Source organism: Moschus berezovskii, chromosome 4 (genome assembly GCF_049115385.1).
Source record: "Moschus berezovskii isolate FMDL1 chromosome 4, NW_MosBer_1.0, whole genome shotgun sequence".
NCBI classification, from domain to species: Eukaryota; Metazoa; Chordata; class Mammalia; order Artiodactyla; family Moschidae; genus Moschus; species Moschus berezovskii.
The window spans coordinates 90,231,333-90,251,459 of record NC_142463.1 but is presented as its reverse complement, the minus strand read 5'-3'; the positions used below and the strand labels follow the sequence as shown (position 1 = coordinate 90,251,459).

Below are 20,127 nucleotides of genomic sequence, written 5' to 3'. Positions count from 1 at the left end.
GCTGTACAGAAGCTTTTAAGTTTAATTAGGTCCCATTTGTTTATTTTTGCTTTTATTTCCGCTTCCCTGGTGGCTCAGAGGTTAAAGCATCTGCCTCCAATGCAGGAGACCCAGGTTCGATCCCTGGGTCGGGAAGATCCCCTGGAGAAGGAAACGGTAACCCACTCCAGTATTCTTGCCTGGAGAATCCCATGGACGGAGAAGCCTGGTAGGCTACAGTCCACGGGGTCGCATAGAGTCGAACACGACTGAGTGACGGAACGGAACAGAACGGAACGGATAAGTGAGTCATAAAGGATCCTGCTGTGATTTATGTCAGAGGTGTTTTGCCTATGGTTTTCTCTAGAAGTTTTATAGTTTCTGGTCTTACATTTAGATCTTTAACACATTTTGAGTTTATTTTTCTGTATGGTGTTAGAAAGTGTTGTAGTTTCATTCTTTTACAACTGGCTGACCAGTTTTCCCAACACCACTTGTTAAAGAGATTGTCTTTTCTCCATTATATATTCTTGCCTCCTTTGTCAAAGATAAGGTGTCCATAGCTGCGTGGGTTTATCTCTGGGCTTTCTATTTTGTTCCATTGATCTATATTTCTGTCTTTATGCCAGTACCATACTGTCTTGATGACTGTGGCTTTGTAGTAGAGCCTGAAGTCAGGCAGGTTGATTCCACCAGTTCCATTCTTCTTTCTCAAAATTACTTTGGCTATTCAACATTTTTTGTATTTCCATACAAATTGTGAAATTATTTGTTCTAGCTCTGTGAAAAATACCGTTGGTAGGTTGATAGGGGTTGCATTGAATCTATCGATTGCTTTGGGTAGTATGCTCATTTTCACTATATTGATTCTTCTGATCCATGAACATGGTATATTTCTCCATCTATTAGAGTCCTCTTTGACTTCTTTCACCAATGTTTTATAGTTTTGTATATATGTCTTTTGTTTCTTTAGATAGATACATTCCTAAGTATTTTATTCTTTTTGTTGCAACGGCGAATAGAATTGTTTCCTTAATTTCTCTTTCTGTTTTCTTATTGTTAGTGTATAGGAATACAGGGGATTTCTGTGTGCTAACTTTATATCCTGCAACTTTACTATATTCATTGATTAGCTCTAGTAATTTTCTGGTAGAGTCTTTAGGGTTTTCTATGTAGAGGATCATGTCATCTGCAAACAGTGAGAGTTTTCTTCTTTTCCAATCTGGATTCCTTTTATTTCTTTTTCTTCTCTGATTGCTGTGGCCAAAACTTCCTAAACTATGTTGAATAGTAGTGGTGAGAGTGGGCACCCTTGCCTGGTTCCTGACTTTAGGGGAAATGCTTTCAATTTTTCACCATTGAGGATAATGTTTGCTGTGGGTTTGTCATATATAGCTTTTATTATGTTGAGATATGTTCCTTCTATTCCTGCTTTCTGGTCAGTTTTTATCATAAATGGATATTGAATTTTGTCAAAAACTTTATCTGCATCTATTGAGATAATCATATGGTTTTTATTTTTCAATTTGTTAATGTGGTGTATTACATTGATTGATTTGCAGATATTGAAGAATCCCTGCATCCCTGGGATAAAGCCCACTTGGTCATGATGTCTGAGCTTTTAAAGTGTTGTTGGATTCTGTTTGCTAGAATTTTGTTAAGGATTTTTGCATCTATGTTCATCAATGGTGTTGGCCTGTAGTTTTATTTTCTGTGGATTCTTGGTCTGGTTTTAGTATTAGGGTGATGGTGGCCTCATAGAATGAGTTTGGAAGTTTACTTTCCTCTGCAATTTTCTGGAAGAGTTTGAGTAAGATAGGCATAAGCTTTTCTCTAAATGTTTGGTAGAATTTAGCTGTGAAACAATCTGGTCCTGGGCTTTTGTTTGCTGGAAGATTTCTGATTACAGTTTCAATTTCCATGCTTGTGATGGGTCTGTTAAGATTTTCTATTTCTTCCTGGTTCAGTTTGGGAAAGTTGTACTTTTCTAAGAATTTGTCCATTTCTTCCATGTTGTCTGTTTTATTGACATATAGTTGCTGATAGTAGTCTCTTACGATCCTTTGTATTTCTGTGTTTCCTGTTGTGATTTCTCCATTTTCATTTCTAATTTTGTTGATTTGATTTTTCTCCCTTTGTTTCTTGATGAGTCTGGCTAATGGTTTGTCAGTTTTATTTATATTCTCAAAGAGCCAGCTTTTGGCTTTGTTGATTTTTGCTATGGTCTCTTTTGTTTCTTTTGCATTTATTTCTGCCCTAATTTTTAAGATTTCTTTCCTTCTACTAACCCTGGGGTTGTTCATTTCTTCCTTTTCTAGTTGCTTTAGATGTAGAGTTAGGTTATTTACTTGACTTTTTCTTGTTTATTGAGGTATGTCTGTATTGCTATGAATATTCCCCTCAGCACTGCTTTTACAGTGTCCCACAGGTTTTGAGTTGTTGTGTTTTCATTCGTTTCTATGAATATTTTTATTTCTTTTTTGATATTTTCTTTGGTTTGTTGATTATTCAGCAGTGTGTTGTTCGGCCTCCATGTGTTGGAATTTTTAATAGTCTTTCTCCTGTAATTGAGATCTAATATTACTGCATTGTGGTCAGAAAAGATGTTTGGAATGATTTCAATTTTTTTGAATATATGAAGACTATATTTATGGCCCAGGATGTGATCTATCCTGGAGAAGGTTCCATGTACGCTTGAGAAAAAGGTGAAATTCATTGTTTTGGGGTGAAATGTCCTATAGATATTAATTAGGTCTAACTAATCTATTGTAACATTTAACGTTTGTGTTTCCTTGTTAATTTTTTGTTTAGTTGATCTATCCATAGGTGTGAGTGGGGTATTAAAGTCTCCCACTATTATTGTGTTATTGTTAATTTTCCCTTTCATACTTGTTAGCATTTGTCTTACATATTGCAGTGCTCCTATGTTGGGTGCATATATATTTCTGATTGTTATATCTTCTTCTTGGATTGATCCTTTGATCATTATGTAGTGTCCTTTGTCTCTTTTCACAGTCTTTGTTTTAAAGTCTATTTTATCTGATATGAATATTGCTACTCGTGCTTTCTTTTGGTCTCTATTTGCGTGGAATATCTTTTTCCAGCCCTTCACTTTCAGTCTGTATGTGTCCCTTGTTTCGAGGTTTGTTTCTTGTAGACAACATATACAGGGGTCTTGTTTTTGTATCCATTCAGCCAGTCTTTGCCTTTGGTTGGGGCATTCAACCCATTTACATTGAAGGTAATTATTGAGAAGCATGATCCTGTTGTCATTTACTTTTGGGTTCGTTTTGGGTTCGAGTTTATAGACCCTTTTTGTGTTTTCTGTCTAGAGAAGATCCTTTAGCATTTGTTGGAGAGCTGAATTTGTTGGTGGTGCTGAATTCTCTCAGCTTTTGCTTGTCTGTCAAGCTTTTGATTTCTCCTTCATATTTGAAAGAGATCCTTGCTGGGTACAGTAATTTGGGCTGTAGCTTATTTTCTGTCATCATTTTAATTGTGTCCTGCCATTCCCTTCTGGCTTGAAGAGTTTCTGTTGAAAGATCAGCTGTTATCCTTATGGGAATCCCCTTTTGTATTATTTGTTGTTTTTCCCTTGCTGCTTTTAATATATGTTCTTTGTGTTTGATCTTTGTTAATTTGATTAATATGTGTCTTGGGGTAGGTAGTTCACCTTGGGTTTATCCTGTTTGGGACTCTGTGGGTTTCTTGGACTTGGGTGACTATTTCATTATCTCCTCAAGTATTTTCTCATGGTCTTTCTTTTTGTCTTCTTCTTCTGGGACTCCTATGATTTGAATGTTGGGGCGTTTCACATTGTCCCAGAGGTCTCTGAGATTGTCTTAATTTCTTTTAATTCGTTTTTCTTTTTTCCTCTCTGTTTCCTTTATTTCTACCATTCTATCTTCTACCTCACTTATCCTGTCTTCTGCCTCTGTTATTCTACTGTTTTTGGTCTCATTTATTTCATTATTCATTTTATACTGACTCTTTTCTATTTCTAAGTCCTTGTTAAACCTTTCTTGCATCTTCCCAATCCTTGTCTCCAGGCTATTCATCTGTAACTCCATTTTGTTTTCAAGATTTTGGATCATTTTCACTATCGTTATTTGGAATTCTTTGTCAGGTAGATTCCCTAACTCTTCCTCTTTTGTTTGGTTTTGTCAGCATTTATCCTGTTCCTTTCCCTGATGGGTATTTCTCTGCCACTTCGTCTTGCTTTATTGCTGTGTTTGGGGTGGCCTTTCCGTCTTCTGGCAGTTTGTGTGGTGTTTCCTCGCTGTGGGTGGGGGTGGACTGGTGACTTGTCAAGGTTTCCTGGTTAGGGAAGCTTGTCTTGGTGTTCTGGTGGGTGGAGCTGGATTTCTTCTCTCTGGAGTGCAACGAAGTGTCCAGTAATAAGTTTTGAGATGTCAATGGGCTTGGTGTGACTTTGGGCAGACTGTATATTGAAGTTCAGGGCTATGTTCCTGTGTTGCTGGAGAATTTGCGGGGTATGTCTTGCTCTGGAAGTTGTTGGCCCTTGGATGGTGCTCGGTTTCAGTGTAGGTATGGAGGCGTTTGATGAGCCCCTATCGATTAATGTTCCCTGGAGTCAGGAGTTCTCTGGTGTTCTCAGGATTTGGAGTTAAGTCTCTTGCCTCTGGTTTTCAGTCTTATTCTTACAGTAGCCTCAAGACTTCTCCATCTATACAGCACCAATGATAAAACAGCTAGGTTAAAGATGAAAAGTTTCTGCACAGTGAGGGACACCTGGAGAGGTACACAGAGTTACCTGGAGAAGAGAAGAGGGAGAAGGGAGATAGAGGTGACCAGGACGAGAAGAGGGGGAATGAAAAGAGGAGATAACAAGCTAGCCAGTAATCCCTTCCTTATGTGCTCTCCACAGTCTGGACCCCTCAGTGATGTTCACACAGTTCCACAGAGAAGAGGAGCGGGAGGAAGGGGACAGAGGTGGCCAGGAGCATAGAGGGGGAAATCAAAAGAAGCGAGACTGATCCAGTAATCAGTTCCCTAAGTGTTCTCCACAGCCTGGAACACACAAAGGGATTTGCAGAGTTGGGTAGAGAAGACGAGGGGGAGGGAGGAGATAGAGGCGACCTGGTGGAGAAAAAAGAGTCAAAAGAGGGAGAGAGCAATCAGGCCAGTGATCTCACTCCCAAGTAAAAATGGGTACTGAAGATTGGGTTCTTAAAGGTACAAAATTGTTAACAAATACCAAAAATCAAAGATTAAAAATCTAGAGTAGAGGTTGGCTTCTCAAAATTTCTATATTAAAAAAAAACCCAAAGTCACAAAAATTATAAAATATATATATGAAGTTTGTTTTAAAAAATAGGGTCTTTTTTTTTTTTTTTTTTTTACAAAGTCATCAGTCAGTTCACTTCAGTTCAGTCACTCAGTTGTGGCCGACTCTTTGCGACCCCATGAATCACAGCAAGCCAGGCCTCCCTGTCCATCACCAACTCCCGGAGTTCACTCAAACTCATGTCCATCGAGTCAGTGACGCCATCCAGACACCTCATTCTCTGTCATCCCCTTCTCCTCCCGCCCCCAATCCTTCCCAGCATCAGAGTCTTTTCCAGTGAGTCAACTCTTCGCATGAGGTGGCCAAAGTATTGGAGTTTCAGCTTTAGCATCAGTCCTTCCAATGAACACCCAGGATCGATCTCCTTTAGAAAGGACTGGTTGGATCTCCTTGCAAAGTCATAGTAGGTTATAAAAATGAAAATTAAAGGAGTAATAGAGGACTTAAAAATTAATTTTTTTTAATTTAAAGAATGAAAATAGTAAAAATATATCTAGGACCTTCTCTGGTGTTGTTGTGGACAGTGTGAGGTCAGTTCATTTTCAGATAGTTCTTTGATCCGGCTTCAGTTCAGTTCAGTTCAGTTCAGTCGCTCAGTCATGTCTGACTCTCCGCGACCCCATGAATGACAGCACACCAGGCCTCCCTATCCATCACCAACTCCCGGAGTTCACTCAAACTCATGTCCACAGAGTTGGTGATGCCATCCAGCCATCTCATTCTCGGTCGTCCCCTTCTCCTCCCGTCCCCAACCTTTCCCAGCATCAGAGTCTTTTCCAGTGAGTCAACTCATCCGGCTTATACTTCTCAAAATCTATAGGCCCCTTCCTGTGTAGTCGATGCTAACTACAGGGTTTTAATCTATTGCACCTGTCACTTCCAAAGCGGTTCCCTCTGTTTGTTTTAGCTTCTTCTGTTTGCTGGTCTCTTTAGTGTCTAATTTCCTCCCTGACTCAAGGGGGTGGTGGATACATTTTTAGGCGCACTTGTTCAGTTGTGCTGTGGGGAGGGAGGAACACTGCAAACAAATAACCCTGGCATGTGCTCGCAGTGTCTCGGCCACACTGGGTTTTCCCCTGCCCACAGCGTGTGTGCTTTCCCTTTCTATACTGCTTAGGCTCTAGGTTGCTCTGCCGGGAACTGTCTGAGGCCGGCCCTGGGTTGTATGCACTTCCCAGGTCTAAGCTGTTCAGGTTCAGGTACTCAGGCACTCCAAAACTCCACAAAGGCGCAGACTCGGTTGGGCCTGCATTTTGTGCCCTTCCCAGGTCCAAGCAACTCAGGTGACCAGGTGATTGGCGAGCGCGGTCACTGCGACTTATTGCCTTCCCTGTCCCAGCTGCTTGGTTTTCTGGGTGTACAACTGTGCACCTTCTCAGGTGTGCCGTGTGTCTCTTCTGGGAGTTGATCTCTGGCTGCAACCCTCCTGGTGAATGTCAACTGTACAGAATCCCAAGAAGTCTTGGTTAGCAATGAAGCCTGCTTGCAGTTTGGTAGATGATGCCTGTCTGGGGCCTCGATTGCCCCCTTCCGACTCTGGCTGCCCTCACCTGCCTGTCTCCGGTGGGGGATACGCTGGTCCACAGCCAACTAGCTCTGCTCAGTCCTTTGTTCTGTGAGCCTGCCTGGCGGTGTCTTAGGTTAGGGCTTTTCGCGGGATAGCTATCCCACAGTCTGGTTTGCTATCTCAAGTTAGTTCCCTCAGATTGCCCTCGGGGCATTCAAGCCCAGTCCTTACTCTAAGCAATGCAGTGGGCGCCTCTCTGCCCAGCCCCTGCTATGCGGACATATGCACTGCTTCTCCACTGGGAGTTACCATTGGGCACGTAATCTGTGGGTTTTAATTATTTCTTTGCTTTTCCTCCTAGTTATGTTGCCTTCTGAGGTGCCAAGACTTGCCACAGACTCACCAGTAAGAGTATTTCCTGGTGTTTGGAAACTTCTCCTTTTTTTAAGCCTCCCTTCCTAGGAAGAATTTCTGTCCCTACCTCTTTTGTCTCTCTTTTTATCTTTTATATTTTTTCCTACCTTCTTTCAAAGAGAGTGGGCTGCTTCTCTGGATGCCTGATGTCCTCTGCCAGCATTCAAAGTTGTTTTGTGGAATTTACTCAGTGTTCAAATGTTCTTTTGATGCATTTGTGGGGGAGAAAGTGGTCTCCCCATCCTATTCATCTGCCATCTTAGGACTGCCCCCCCCCTTTTTCTAACATATGTATTTAAGGTTGTAATTCTCTCCAAACTGTAGCTGCTTCCCATATATCTTTATATATCTATATATAGATATATATATAAAGTGTTAGCATTCAAAATATTCTCTAATTTTTAGTATGATTTCTTCTCTATTCCATGGGTACTTCCTAAACTCTGAATAAATGAAAGTCCTTTTTTGTCTTTCTTTAGTAGATTTCCAGTATAAATGGATTATGAGCAAAGGACATATTCTATATATATTCAGGTCTTTGTAATTTTAGATATTTCTCTTGTAAATAATATATAATTTGATGTTCAAAAAATTCAGTATGATACTTTGTCTTTTGACTAGTTCATATCATTCATTTACATTTAATTTCAGTTCAGTTCAGTTCAGCCACACCATAATGTCTGACGCTTAGTGACCCCATGGACCACAGCACGCCAGGCCTCTCTGTCCTTCACCAGCCCCCAGAGTCTAGCCAGAATCATGCTCATTGAGTCAGTGATGGCATCCAACCATCTCATCCTCTATCGTCCCCTTCTCCTCCTGCCCTCAATCTTTCACAGCATCAGGGTCTTTTCTTTTCTATCTTTTCTTCAAATTTTATTTTAATTGGAGGCTAATTACTTTACAATATTGTGGTGGTTTTTGCCCAACATTCACAAGAATCAGTCATGGGTTTACATGTGTTCCCCATCCTGACACTCCCACCCACCTAACTCCCCATCCCATCACTCAGTGTCATCCCAGTGCAACAGCACTGAGCACCCAGTCTCATGCATCGGACCCGGACTGGCAATCTATTTCACATATGATAATATACATGTTTCAATGCTATTCTCTCATCCCATCCTTGCCATCTCCCACAGAGTCGAAAATTCTGTTCTGTACATCCGTGTCTCTTGTTGTGTCTTTTGCTGTCTCTCACATGTAGGGTCATCATTACCATCTTTCTAAATTCCATATATATGTGTTAATATACGACATTGGTGTTTTTCTTTCTGATTTATTTCTCTCTGTAAAATAGGATCCAGTTTCATCCACTTCATTAGGACGGATTCAAATGCATTCTTTTCAATAGCTGAGTAATATTCCATTGTGTATATGTACCACAGCTTTCTTATCCATTAGTCTGCAGATGGACATCTAGGTTGCTTCCATATCCTGGCTATTGTAAACAGTGCTGCAATGAATATCGGCATACACCTTTCTCTTTCAATTCTGATTTCCTTGGTGTGTATGCCCAGAAGTGGGATTGCTGAGTCATACAGCAGTTCTATTTCCAGGTTTTTAAGGAATCTCCACACTGTTCTCCATAGTAGCTGTACTAGTTTGCATTCCCACCAAGAGAGTAAGAGGGTTTCTTTTACTCCGCACCCTCTCCAGCACTTATTGCTTGTAGACTTTTGGGTAACAGGCATTTTGACAAGCGTGAGATGGTACCTCATTGTGGCTTTGATTTGCATTTCTCTGATAATGAGTGATGTTGAGTATCTTTTCATGTGTTTGTTAGCGCTCTTAGCATCAGGAGGCCAAAGTATTGGGGTTTCACCTTCATCATCAGTCCTTCCAATGAACACCCGGGACTGATCTCCTTTAGGATGGCCTGGTTGGGCCTCCTTGCTGTCCAAGGGACGCTCAAGAATCTTCTCCAACAACCACAGATCAAAAACATCAATTCTTCAGCATTCATCTTTTCTTATAGGCCAACTCTCACATCCATACATGACTACTGGAAAAACAATAGTCTTGACTAGATGAATCTTTGTTGGCAAAGTAATGTCTGTTTTTTAATATGCTGTCTAGGTTGGTCATAACTTTTCTTCCAAGGAGTATGCGTCTTTTAATTTCATGGCTGCAGTCACCGTCTGCAGTGATTCTGGAGTCCAAAAACATAAAGTTTGACACTGTTTCCACTGTTTCCCAATCTATTTCCCATGAAGTGATGGTACAGGATGCCATGGTCTTAGTTTTCTGAATGTTGAGCTTTAAGCCAACTTTTTCACTCTCCTCTTTCACTTTCATCAAGAGGCTTTTGAGTTCTTCTTCACTTCTGGCCATAAGAGTGATGTAATCTACATATCTGAGGTTATTGATATTTCTCCCAGTAATCTTGATTCCAGCTTGTGCTTCATTCAATCCAGCGTTTTTCATTATGTACTCTGCATATAAGTTAAATAAGCAGGGTGACAATATACAGCCTTGACGTACTCGTTTCCCAATTTGGAACCAGTCTGTTGTTCCATGTCCAGTTCTAACTGTTGCTTCCTGACCAGCATGCAGATTTCTCAAGAGGCAGGTCAGTTGGTCTGGTATTCCCTTCCCTTTCAGAATTATACACAGTTTTTTGTGATCCACATCGTCGATGGCTTTAGCATAGTCAATAAAGCAGAAATAGATGTTTTCTGGAACCCTCTTGCTTTTTTGATGATCCAACAGGTGTTGGAAATTTGATCTCTGGTTCCTCTGCCCTTTCTAAAACCAGCTTGAACATCTGAACGTTCACGGTTCACGTATTGCTGAAGCCTGGCTTGGAGAATTTTGAGCGCTACTTTACTAGTGTGTGAGATGAATTCAATTGTGCAGTAGTTTGAGCATTCTTTGGCATTGCCTTTCTTTGGAATTGGAATGAAAACTGACCTTTTCCAGTCCTGTGGCCACTACTGAGTTTTCCAAATTTGCTGGCATATTGAGTGCAGCACTTTCACAGCAACAGCTTTTAGGATTTGAAATAACTCAGCTGGAATTCCATCACCTCCACTAGCTTTGTTTGTAGTGATGCTTCCTAAGGCCCACTTCACTTCACATTCCAGGACATCTGGCTCTAGGTGAGTGATCACAGCATCGTGATTATCTTGGTCGTGAAGATCTTTTTTGTACAGTTCTTCTGTATATTCTTTTCACCTCTTCTTAATATCTTCTGCTTCTGTTAGGTCCATACCATTTCTGTCATTTATTGAGCCCATCTTTGCATGAGATGTTCCCTTGGTATCTCTAATTTTCTTGAAGAGAACTCTAGTCTTTCCCATCCTATTGTTTTCCTCTATTTCTTTGCACTGATCACTGAGGAAGGCTTTCTTATCTCTCCTTGCTAGTCTTTGGAACTCTACATTCAATTGTGTTTATCTTTCCTTCTCTCCTTTGCTTTTCACTTCTCTTCACAGCTATTTGTAAGGCCTCCTCAGACAGTCATTCAATTTAATTACTGATAAATTAGGATTTCTTTCTACCCTTTTATTTTGTCCTTTACATTTATTATATGTGTTTACTGTGTTTTATTTCTCTTCTTGACTTTGCTTTAAATGACTAAATATTATCCTTATTATATTCATTTATTCAACATAATTATTTAATAATTATGTCCAATTATTATCAGTATTATAGTCTTTTGGAAGCTTAAAAATGTTCTTTCTGCTCTTATGGTGCCTACCCTAGAAATTATAACCTGCACACTTAAAAGTCTAAATTTAAAAATATTTACCCAATTTCTAGGTATAAAATGAACATTTAACTCCATTTATCCTCTTCTTGATTTGTTGTCTAGTGTTTTAAAACTATATTTTTTTCATCCCAACAATGCACTATAATAATTGCTTTATAGAATCAATGGTCATTTACATTTTCCCACATATTTACTAAGCTTTTTCTCCTTGATTATTTTTCTATTTCAGATCCTCCATCTAAGATCACTTACCTTAGGCCTAAAATTTATCCTTTGGAATTTTCTTTAGTGAATACCTGCTGATGACACATTCTTTTCACTATTATTTTCCTAAAAATATTCTTACCTCAGACTCAGCACTTTGAAGTCCACTCTCTTCTGGAGAGAGTTACTACTAATATGTCAATGGTCAATCTGTCATTTCTTCAGAAGTAAATTTTCTTTGACTGCTGTTAATATTTTTCTTCATCTTTGTTTTTCTTCAGTTTTCCTATGATACTCATGACTGCAGATTTATTTTTACTTATCCTTTAGATTAAATGAATCTTTTCAATCTATGCATTGGAGTCTTTCACTAATTCTCAGATACATTCTCTTCAAATATTTCCTTTGGTTCATTTCTCTCTATTCTTTCCAGGACTCAGATCAAATAGATTCAAACTATTTTTATCTATCTTTTATCCTCTCTACATTTTTGCTATGCTGCATTCTCAATATATTTTTCTGTTTTATCTTCCTAGTCACAAATTCCGTCTCTTATTTCTATTAAATCTATTGCCACATACATCTGTTGACGTTTTTAATTTTAATTGTTGCTTTTTTCATTCTAGATGTTATTTGATTCCTTTTAAAGTCTATGTTTTTTATGTTTTTTTTTATTTCCAGTGAAAAATTTTAAGTTTATGACTTACTTTTATTACACATTAAGCATAATTGCTTTTAAAGATGCATCTGAAAAGTTCAACATCTTAAATCTGTCTCTGCTGACTCTCATTTATGTTGGTTCTTGCTCGTGTTATGGTGTCGTTTTCTTTTATGGCTCAGAAATTTGAATTGCTTGCTGGCCATTGTCCTTTAAAAATTATCTGGGGGCATTTCCTGAGGCATAAGACAGATTTCCGCTCCTCCACAGAGGTTTTTGGTTTACCTCTGTTAGGTCTCTGGGCATGTTTAGCTGGGACAACTCAAATCAACATTCTGTGAGTCATTAGTCCACCTAGACCTTGTATACACAGCGTGCAAAGACATGTGAGACTTGATTAGCTGTTACAACAACACAAGTAGGTCTCTTTGCTTTTCCTGTTCTTTTTCTCTTCCTACTTGCTTCAAAACCTCAGCAACCCATTCCATAATTAATCAGAGTTTGTAGGAAATTTCTGGTTTGTTATGACTGAGGATGTGGTTCAATATAGAGGTCTCTCACCTTTACCCACCCCCTTACCTATAATGGTGGTCTTAGAGAATCTAAACACAAGTACTTGTGGCATTAGCGGGTATCTTCTGGACAAGGGAAAATTTGGTGTTCTAAATTACACATTTGTTTGCCCATTTCTGGAAATGCAACTTCTATGGCTATATTCAAGTTTTTTTCTTTGTTCTTAATGAGGGTCGCCATGATATGTCTAAGAATAATTTTGTATTTTCCTTCAGAAAATAATTCATTGGGCTTTAATTAGTAATTGTATTTTTCATCACTTCTGGAATATTCTCAGCCATTATCACTTCAAGTATCGTGTCTACCAATTTTTGTATCTCCTCTCTCTTGAACTCCAGTTACACTTATGTTAGACTCTCTAACTTAATCCTCAATTCAGTCAGTTCAGTCGCTCAGTCGTGTCCGACTCTTTGAGACCCCATGAATAACAGCACGTCAGGCCTCCGTGTCTATAACCAAATCCCGGAGCTCACTCAAACTCATGTCAGTCGAATCGGTGATGTCATCCAGCCATCTTATTCTCTGTCGTCCCCTTCTCCTCCTGCCCACAATCCCTCCTAGCATCAGAGTATTTTCCAGTGAGTCAACTCTTCTCATGAGGTGGCCAAAGTATTGGAGATTCAGCTTTAGAGTCAGAGATTCCAAAGAACACCCAGCTCTGATCTCCTTTAGAATGGACTGGTTGAATCTCCTTGAAGTCCAAGGGACTCGCAAGAGTCTTCTCCAACACCACAGTTCAAAAGCATCAATTCTTCGGAGATCAATTTCTTCACAGTCCGACTCTCACATCCATACATGACCACGGGAAAAACCAAAGCCTAAACTAGATGGACCTTTGTTGGAAAAGTAATGTCTCTGCTTTTTAATATGCTATCTAGGTTGGTCATAACTTTCCATCCAAGGAGCAAGCGTCTTTTAATTTCATGGCTGCAATCAGCATCCACAGTGATTTTGGAGCACAAAAAATAACGTCTGACACTGTTTCCGCTGTTTCCCCATCTATTGCCCATGAAGTGATGGGACCAGATGCCACGACCTTTGTTTTCTGAATGTTGAGCTTCAAGCCAACTTTTTCACTCTCCTCTTTCACTTTCATCAAGAGGCTTTTGAGTTCCTCTTCACTTTCTGCCATAACGGTGGTGTCATCTGCATATCTGAGGTTATTGATATTTCTCCCAGCAATCTTGATTCCAGCTTGTGCTTCTTCCAGCCCAGCATTCCTCATGATGTACTCTGTATATAAGTTAAATAAGCAGGGTGACAATATACAGCCTTGACCCACTCCTTTTCCTATTTGGAACCAGTCTGTTGTTCCATGTTCAGTTCTAACTGTTGCTACCTGACCTGAATACAGGTTTCTCAAGAGGCAGGTCAGGTGGTCTGGTATTCCCATCTCTTTCAGAATTTTCCACAGTTTGTTGTGATCCACACAGTCAAAGGCTTTGGCATGGTCAATGAAACAGAAATAGATGTTTTTCTGGAACTCTCTTGCTTTCTACATGATCCAGAGGATGTTGGCAATTTGACCTCTGGTGCCTCTGCCTTTTCTAAAACCAGCTTGAACATCTGAACATTCACGGTTCACGTATTGCTGAATCCTGGCTTGGAGAATTTTCACCATGACTTTACTAGCGTGTGAGATGAGTGCAATTGTGTGGAAGTTTGAGCATTATTTAGCATTGCCTTTTTTTGGGATTGGAATGAAGACTGACCTTTTCCAGTCCTGTGGCCACTGCTGAGTTTCCAAATTTGCTGGCATATTGAGTGCAGCACTTTCACAGTATCATCTTTCAGGATTTGAAAGAGCTCAACTGGAATTCCATCACCTCCGCTAGCTTTGTTCGTAGTGATGCTTCCTAAGGCCCACTTGACTTCACATTCCAAGATGTCTGGCTCTAGGTCAGTGATCACGTTATCGTGACTATCTTGGTCTTGAAGATCTTTTTTGTACAGTTCTTCTGTGTATTCTTGCCACCTCTTCTTAATATCTTCTGCTTCTGTTAGGTCCATACCATTTCTGTCCTTTATTGAGCCCATCTTTCCATGAAATGTTCCCTTAGAATCTCTAATTTTCTTGAAGAGATCTCTAGTCTTTCCCATTGTGTTGTTTTCCTCTATTTCTTTGCATTGATTGCTGAGGAAGGCTTTCTTATCTCTCTTTGCTATTCTTTGGAACTCTGCATTCAGATGCTTATATCTTTCCTTTTCTCTTTTGCTTTTCGCTTCTCTTCTTTTCACAGCCATTTGTAAGGCCTCCTCAGACAGCCATTTTGCTTTTTTGCATTTCTTTTCCACGGGGATGGTCTTGGTCCCTGTCTCCTGTACAATGTCACAAACCTCTGTCCATAGTTCATCAAGCACTCGATCAGATCTAGTCCCTTAAATCTATTTCTCACTTCCACTGTATAATCATAAGGGGTTTGATTTAGGTCATATCTGAATGGTCTAGTGGTTTTCCCTACTTTCTTCAATTTAAGTCTGAATTTGGCAAATATGAGTTCATGATCTGAGCCACAGTCATCCCCTGGTCTTATTTTTGCTAACTGTATAGAGCTTCTCCATCTTTGGCTGCAAAGAGTATAATCGATCTGATTTCGATGTTGACCCTCTGGTGATGTCCATGTGTAGAGTCTTCTCTTGTGTTGTTGGAAGAGGGTGTTTGCTATGACCAATGCGTTCTCTTGGAAAAACTCTATTAGCCTTTGCTCTGCTTCATTTTGTGCTCCAAGGTCAAATTTGCCTGTTACACCAGGTGTTTCTTGACTTCCTACTTTTGCATTCCAATCCCCTATATGAAAAGGACATCTTCTTTGGGTGTTAGTTCTAAAAGGTCTTGTAGGTCTTCATAGAAACTTTCAACTTTGGCTTCTTCAGCATTACCGGTAGGGGTATAGGCTTGGATTACTGTAATATTGAATGGTTTGCCTTGGAAACAAACAGAGATCATTCTGTCGTTTTTGAGATTGCATCCAAGTACTGCATTTTGGACTCTTTTTTTGACCATGATGGCTACTCCATTTCTTCTAAGGGATTCCTGCCCACAGTAGCAGATATAATGGTCATCTGAGTTAAATTTACCCATTCCAGTACATTTTAGTTCACTGATTCCTAGAATGTCTTCGTTCACTCTTACCATCTCCTGTTTGATGATTTCCTATTTGCCGGATTCATGGTCCTAACATTCCAGGTTCCTAAGCAATACTGCTCTTTACAGTATTGGACCTTGCTTCTATCACCAGTCACATCCACAACTGGGTATTGTTTTGCTTTGGCTCCATTCTTTCATTCGTTTTGGAGTTATTTCTCCACTGATCTCCAGTATCTTATTGGGCACCTGCCGACTGGGGAGTTCCTCATTCAGTATCCTTTCATTTTGCCTTTGATACTGTTCATCGGCAAGAATACTGAAGTGGTTTGCCATTCCCTTTCCAGTGGGCCACATTCTGTCAGATCTCTCCAGCATGACCCGCCCGTCTTGGGTGTCCCCACACAGCATGGCTTAGTTTCATTGAGTTAGACAAGGTTGTGGTCAGTGTGATCCTCACCATTTCTTAACTCCACCTTTATATTTTTCATTCTTTCTATGTGCTATTGTGTTCATTTCCCAGAGCTGTTGGAACAAACAACCACTAATTCCGTGTCTTCAAACCACAGAAGTTTTATTCTCTTGTAGTTCTGAAGGCAGAAGTTCTGTGTCTTCAGGGTTTATTCCTTCTGGATGCCCCCATGTCACTCTCTTATCTTCTGGTGGTTGTTGGCAAGTCTTGGTGTTCTTTGGCTTGTAGATTCATCACTCCATTCCCTACTTCTGACTTCACATGTGATTCACCTATGGGTCTTCCTCTCAAATCTATGTTTTGAATATTCCTCCCCCTTCTCTTATAAGGATGACAGACATTAGATTGAGGGGCTTCCCTAAAACTAATGTCTTTTGTCCTAAATCTAGGATGATCTCATCTCAAGATCATTAATTTAATCCCATCTGCAAAACCCTATTTCTGAATAAGGTCATATTCATAATACCAAAGGTTAAAATTTGAACATATCTTTTGTGGGATCAAAATTCAACAGGCTGCAGCTACATTCTGATTAATTTACTTTTATAAATCTGACTCGATGGACATGAGTTTGAGCAAACTCCACGAACTGGTGATGGACAGGGAAGCCTGCTGTGCTGCAGTCCATAGGGTTCCAAAGAGTCAGACACGACTACGTCACTGATCTGAACTCATATATCTTCCTGTTTATTAATCTATCTTTAGTTGTATTTCAAATCCTGAAAGATGATGCTGTGAAAGTCCTGCACTCAATATGCCAGCAACTTTGGAAAACTCAGCAGTGGCCACAGGACTGGAAAAGGTCAGTCTTCATCCCAATCCCAAAGAAAGGCATTGTCAAAGAATGCTCAGATTGCACTCATCTCACACGCTAGTAAAGTCATGGTGAAAATTCTCTAAGCCAGCCTTCAGCAATCCATGAACTGTGAACATTCAGATGTTCAAGCTGGTTTTAGAAAAGGCAGAGGAACCAGAGATCAAATTGCCGACATCCCCTGGATCATGGAGAAAGCAAGAGAGTTCCAGAAAAACATCTATTTCTGTTTCATTGACTATGTCAAAGCCTTTGACTGTGTGGATCACAATAAACTGTGGGAATTTCTGAAAGAGATGGGAATACCAGACCACCTGACCTGCCTCTTGAGAAACCTATATGCAGGTCAGGTAGCAACAGTTAGAACTGGACATGGAACAACAGACTGGTTCCAAATAGGAAAAGGAGTACATCAAGGCTGTATATTGTCACCTTGCTTATTTAACTTATATGCAGAGTACATCATGTGGAGCGCTGGGCTGGAAGAAGCACAGGCTGGAATCAAGATTGCCGGGAGAAATATCAATACCCTCAGATATGCAGATGACACCACCCTTATGGCAGAAAGTGAAGAGGAACTCAAAAGCCTCTTGATGAAAGTGAAAGAGGAGAGTGAAAAAGTTGGCTTGAAGCTCAACATTCAGAAAACAAAGATCGTGGCATCTGGTCCCATCATTTCATGGGCAATAGATGGGGAAACAGTGGAAACAGTGCCAGACTTTATTTTGGGGGGCTCCAAAATCACTGTGGATGCTGATTGCAGCTATAAAATTAAAAGACACTTACTCCCTCCTTGGAAGGAAAGTTATGACCAACCTCGATAGCATATTAAAAAGCAGAGACATTGCTTTGCCAACAAAGTTCCGTCTAGTCAAGGCTATGGCTTTTCCAGTAGTCATGTATGGATATCAGATTTGGACTGTGAAGAAAGCTGATCACCGAAGAATTGATGCTTTTGAACTGTGGTGCTGGAGAAGACTCTTGAGAGTCCCTTGGACTGCAAGGAGGCCCAACCAGTTCATCCAAAAGGAGATCAGTCCTGGGTGTTCATTGGAAGGACTGATGCTGACGCTGAAACTCCAATACTTTGGCCACCTCATGGGGAAAGTTGACTCATTGGAAAAGACTCTAATGCTGGGAGGAATTGGGGGCAGGAGGAGAAGGGGACGACAGAGAATGAGATGGCTGGATGGCATCACTCACTCGATGGGTATGAGTTTGAGTGAACTCCGGGAGTTGGTGATGGACAGGGAGGCCTGGCGTGCTGTGATTCATGGGGTCGCAAAGAGTCGGACACGACTGAGTGACTGAAGTGAACTGAACTGAATTGTATCAAATCTGCTGTTAAACATATTCATTTGTGTTTTGGTTTGCATTTTTTAATATATATTTTTAAAATTTCATTTATTAAATTTTCATTTTTAAAAATGCCTAGTCTTTTTTTAGTGTCTTCTCTGCACATATTTAAACATTGTCCTTAGTTTTTATAAACATATGAATACAATGCTGTTTATATTTTGTGTCAAGTTATTCCAATATCTGAAGTTTCATGAGCCCTCTCCTATCTTGTTGCTTCTCTTGGTTGAGAGTGCTTTGTTTTCTAATGCATTTAGTAAATTTTGACTGTGAATGGTTGAATTTCATAGAAAATTTGCTGTTTTAGATTCATGGAGATCTGTTATTATGTGTGTTCCTCCAGAAATTGTGTGCATTTTTCATCTGTGAGGACTCCAGATAACTTTTCATTTGGAACTATGTTAAACTAAATTTTTAGTTTGAGAGTCTGGATTTGGACACCGTAAATTTGCACCTTGAATCAATATGATAACCAGACTGTGAATTCAGGGTTTTTTGTTGTTCGTTTGTTTATAGTGTTATTTTTTGTTTTCTTTTGTTTTAATTTTATTTACTTATTGATTTTTCGCTGTGCTGGGTCTTTGTTGCTGCTCAGGCTTTTCTCTAACTGTTGCAAGTGCAGCTAGTCTCTTGTTGTGGAACCTGGGCTCTAGGGTGCAAGGGCTTCAATAGTTTCAGTTCCGAGGCACTAGAGAACAGATTCAATGGTTGTGATGCTCAGGCTTAATCACTCCTAGGCATGTGGGATCTTTCCTGGATCAGGGATTGAACCCATATCTCCTGAATTGGCAGGTGGATTTTTTTGTTTTTACCACTGAACCACCAGGGAAACCCCTGAATTCAGTTTTTTAGGGCTGTTGCCTTCCTCTGTTATACTGCCAAGTTTCAGGCAATTTTCATATAACCTTTGGTAAATGTGAACAGTATTTTTAGTACTCTCTTACACTAAAGTGGAACCCTTTGGTGTCTTTACTTAAAGGAGGGAAGATCGCTTCTTATACTCTCCACGTGATCCCCAAGTTTTCCTCCTCTACTCCATGTGCCGTGAGACTATGAAAATGATACCCAAGTTCATCTAGTTTGGCAAAGGTCCTCAAATTCCTCTTATTTCTCTGATTCAAACCATCACTATGTCTTCGACTTGAGAATTTCTTGCTTTCTTTGCAGCTCAACAGTGTTTGTTTGCTTTCTTTCTTTTTTTAATTGGAAGTCTTCATTAACTTTCATATCATCCTTACACAGAGGGCATGCTAACATTCCGTGTATCATTCCTATTCTAGCATTTGTGCTGCTGAAGACAGCACTCAACAATGCTCTTAATAAAACATTTTAAAGTTTTTATCTAGCATTTTAGTTATTTAAAATGGAAAGTTTAGTCTAGTAATATTCCTGTTGTCTAATCAGAAACAAAAATCCTCTTTTCTTTTTGAATCAATTTGGATGATTTCTGCTGTTTTAGAAAATTATCTCTACCACTATATTTTAAAAGTTGTTTGACCTATTTTTTTTTAACCATATTCCCTCAAGGACTTTATATCTGTGGTTATGGCCCAATTTTTATGTGTAGTTAATTTGTACCTTTTCCATTTCTTTTTCTAACATGATCAGTTCAGTTCAGTTCAGTCACTCAGTCGTGTCCGACTCTCCACGACGCCATGAATCACAGCACACCAGGCCTCCCTGTCCATCACCAAATCCCGGAGTTCACTCAAACTCATGTCCACAGAGTCGGTGATGCCATCCAGCCATATCACTCTCGGTCGTCCCCTTCTCCTCCTGCCCCCAACCTTTCCCAGCATCAGAGTCTTTTCCAGTGAGTCAACTCGTCGCGTGAGGTGGCCAAAGTATTGCAGCTTCAGCTTTAGCATCAGTCCTTCCAATGAACACCCAGGATTGATCTCCTTTAGAATGGACTGGTTGGATCTCCTTGCAGTCCAAGGGACTCTCAAGAGTCTTCTCCAGCACCACAGTTCAAAAGCATCAATTCTTCGGCGATCAGCCCTCTTCACAGTCCAACTCTCACATCCATACATGACCACGGG

The 20,127-nt window shown here is 40.0% G+C and overlaps 1 non-coding gene across 1 annotated transcript; it reads right to left on the bottom strand.

The window, feature by feature from the left end:
* Positions 1–19,282: 19,282 nt before the first annotated feature.
* LOC129541870 (U6 spliceosomal RNA) lies at positions 19,283–19,389 on the bottom strand. Its single transcript, XR_008682925.2, has one exon. It is a non-coding gene; the product is annotated as a U6 spliceosomal RNA (small nuclear RNA).
* Between the last annotated feature and the right edge of the window lie 738 nt (positions 19,390–20,127).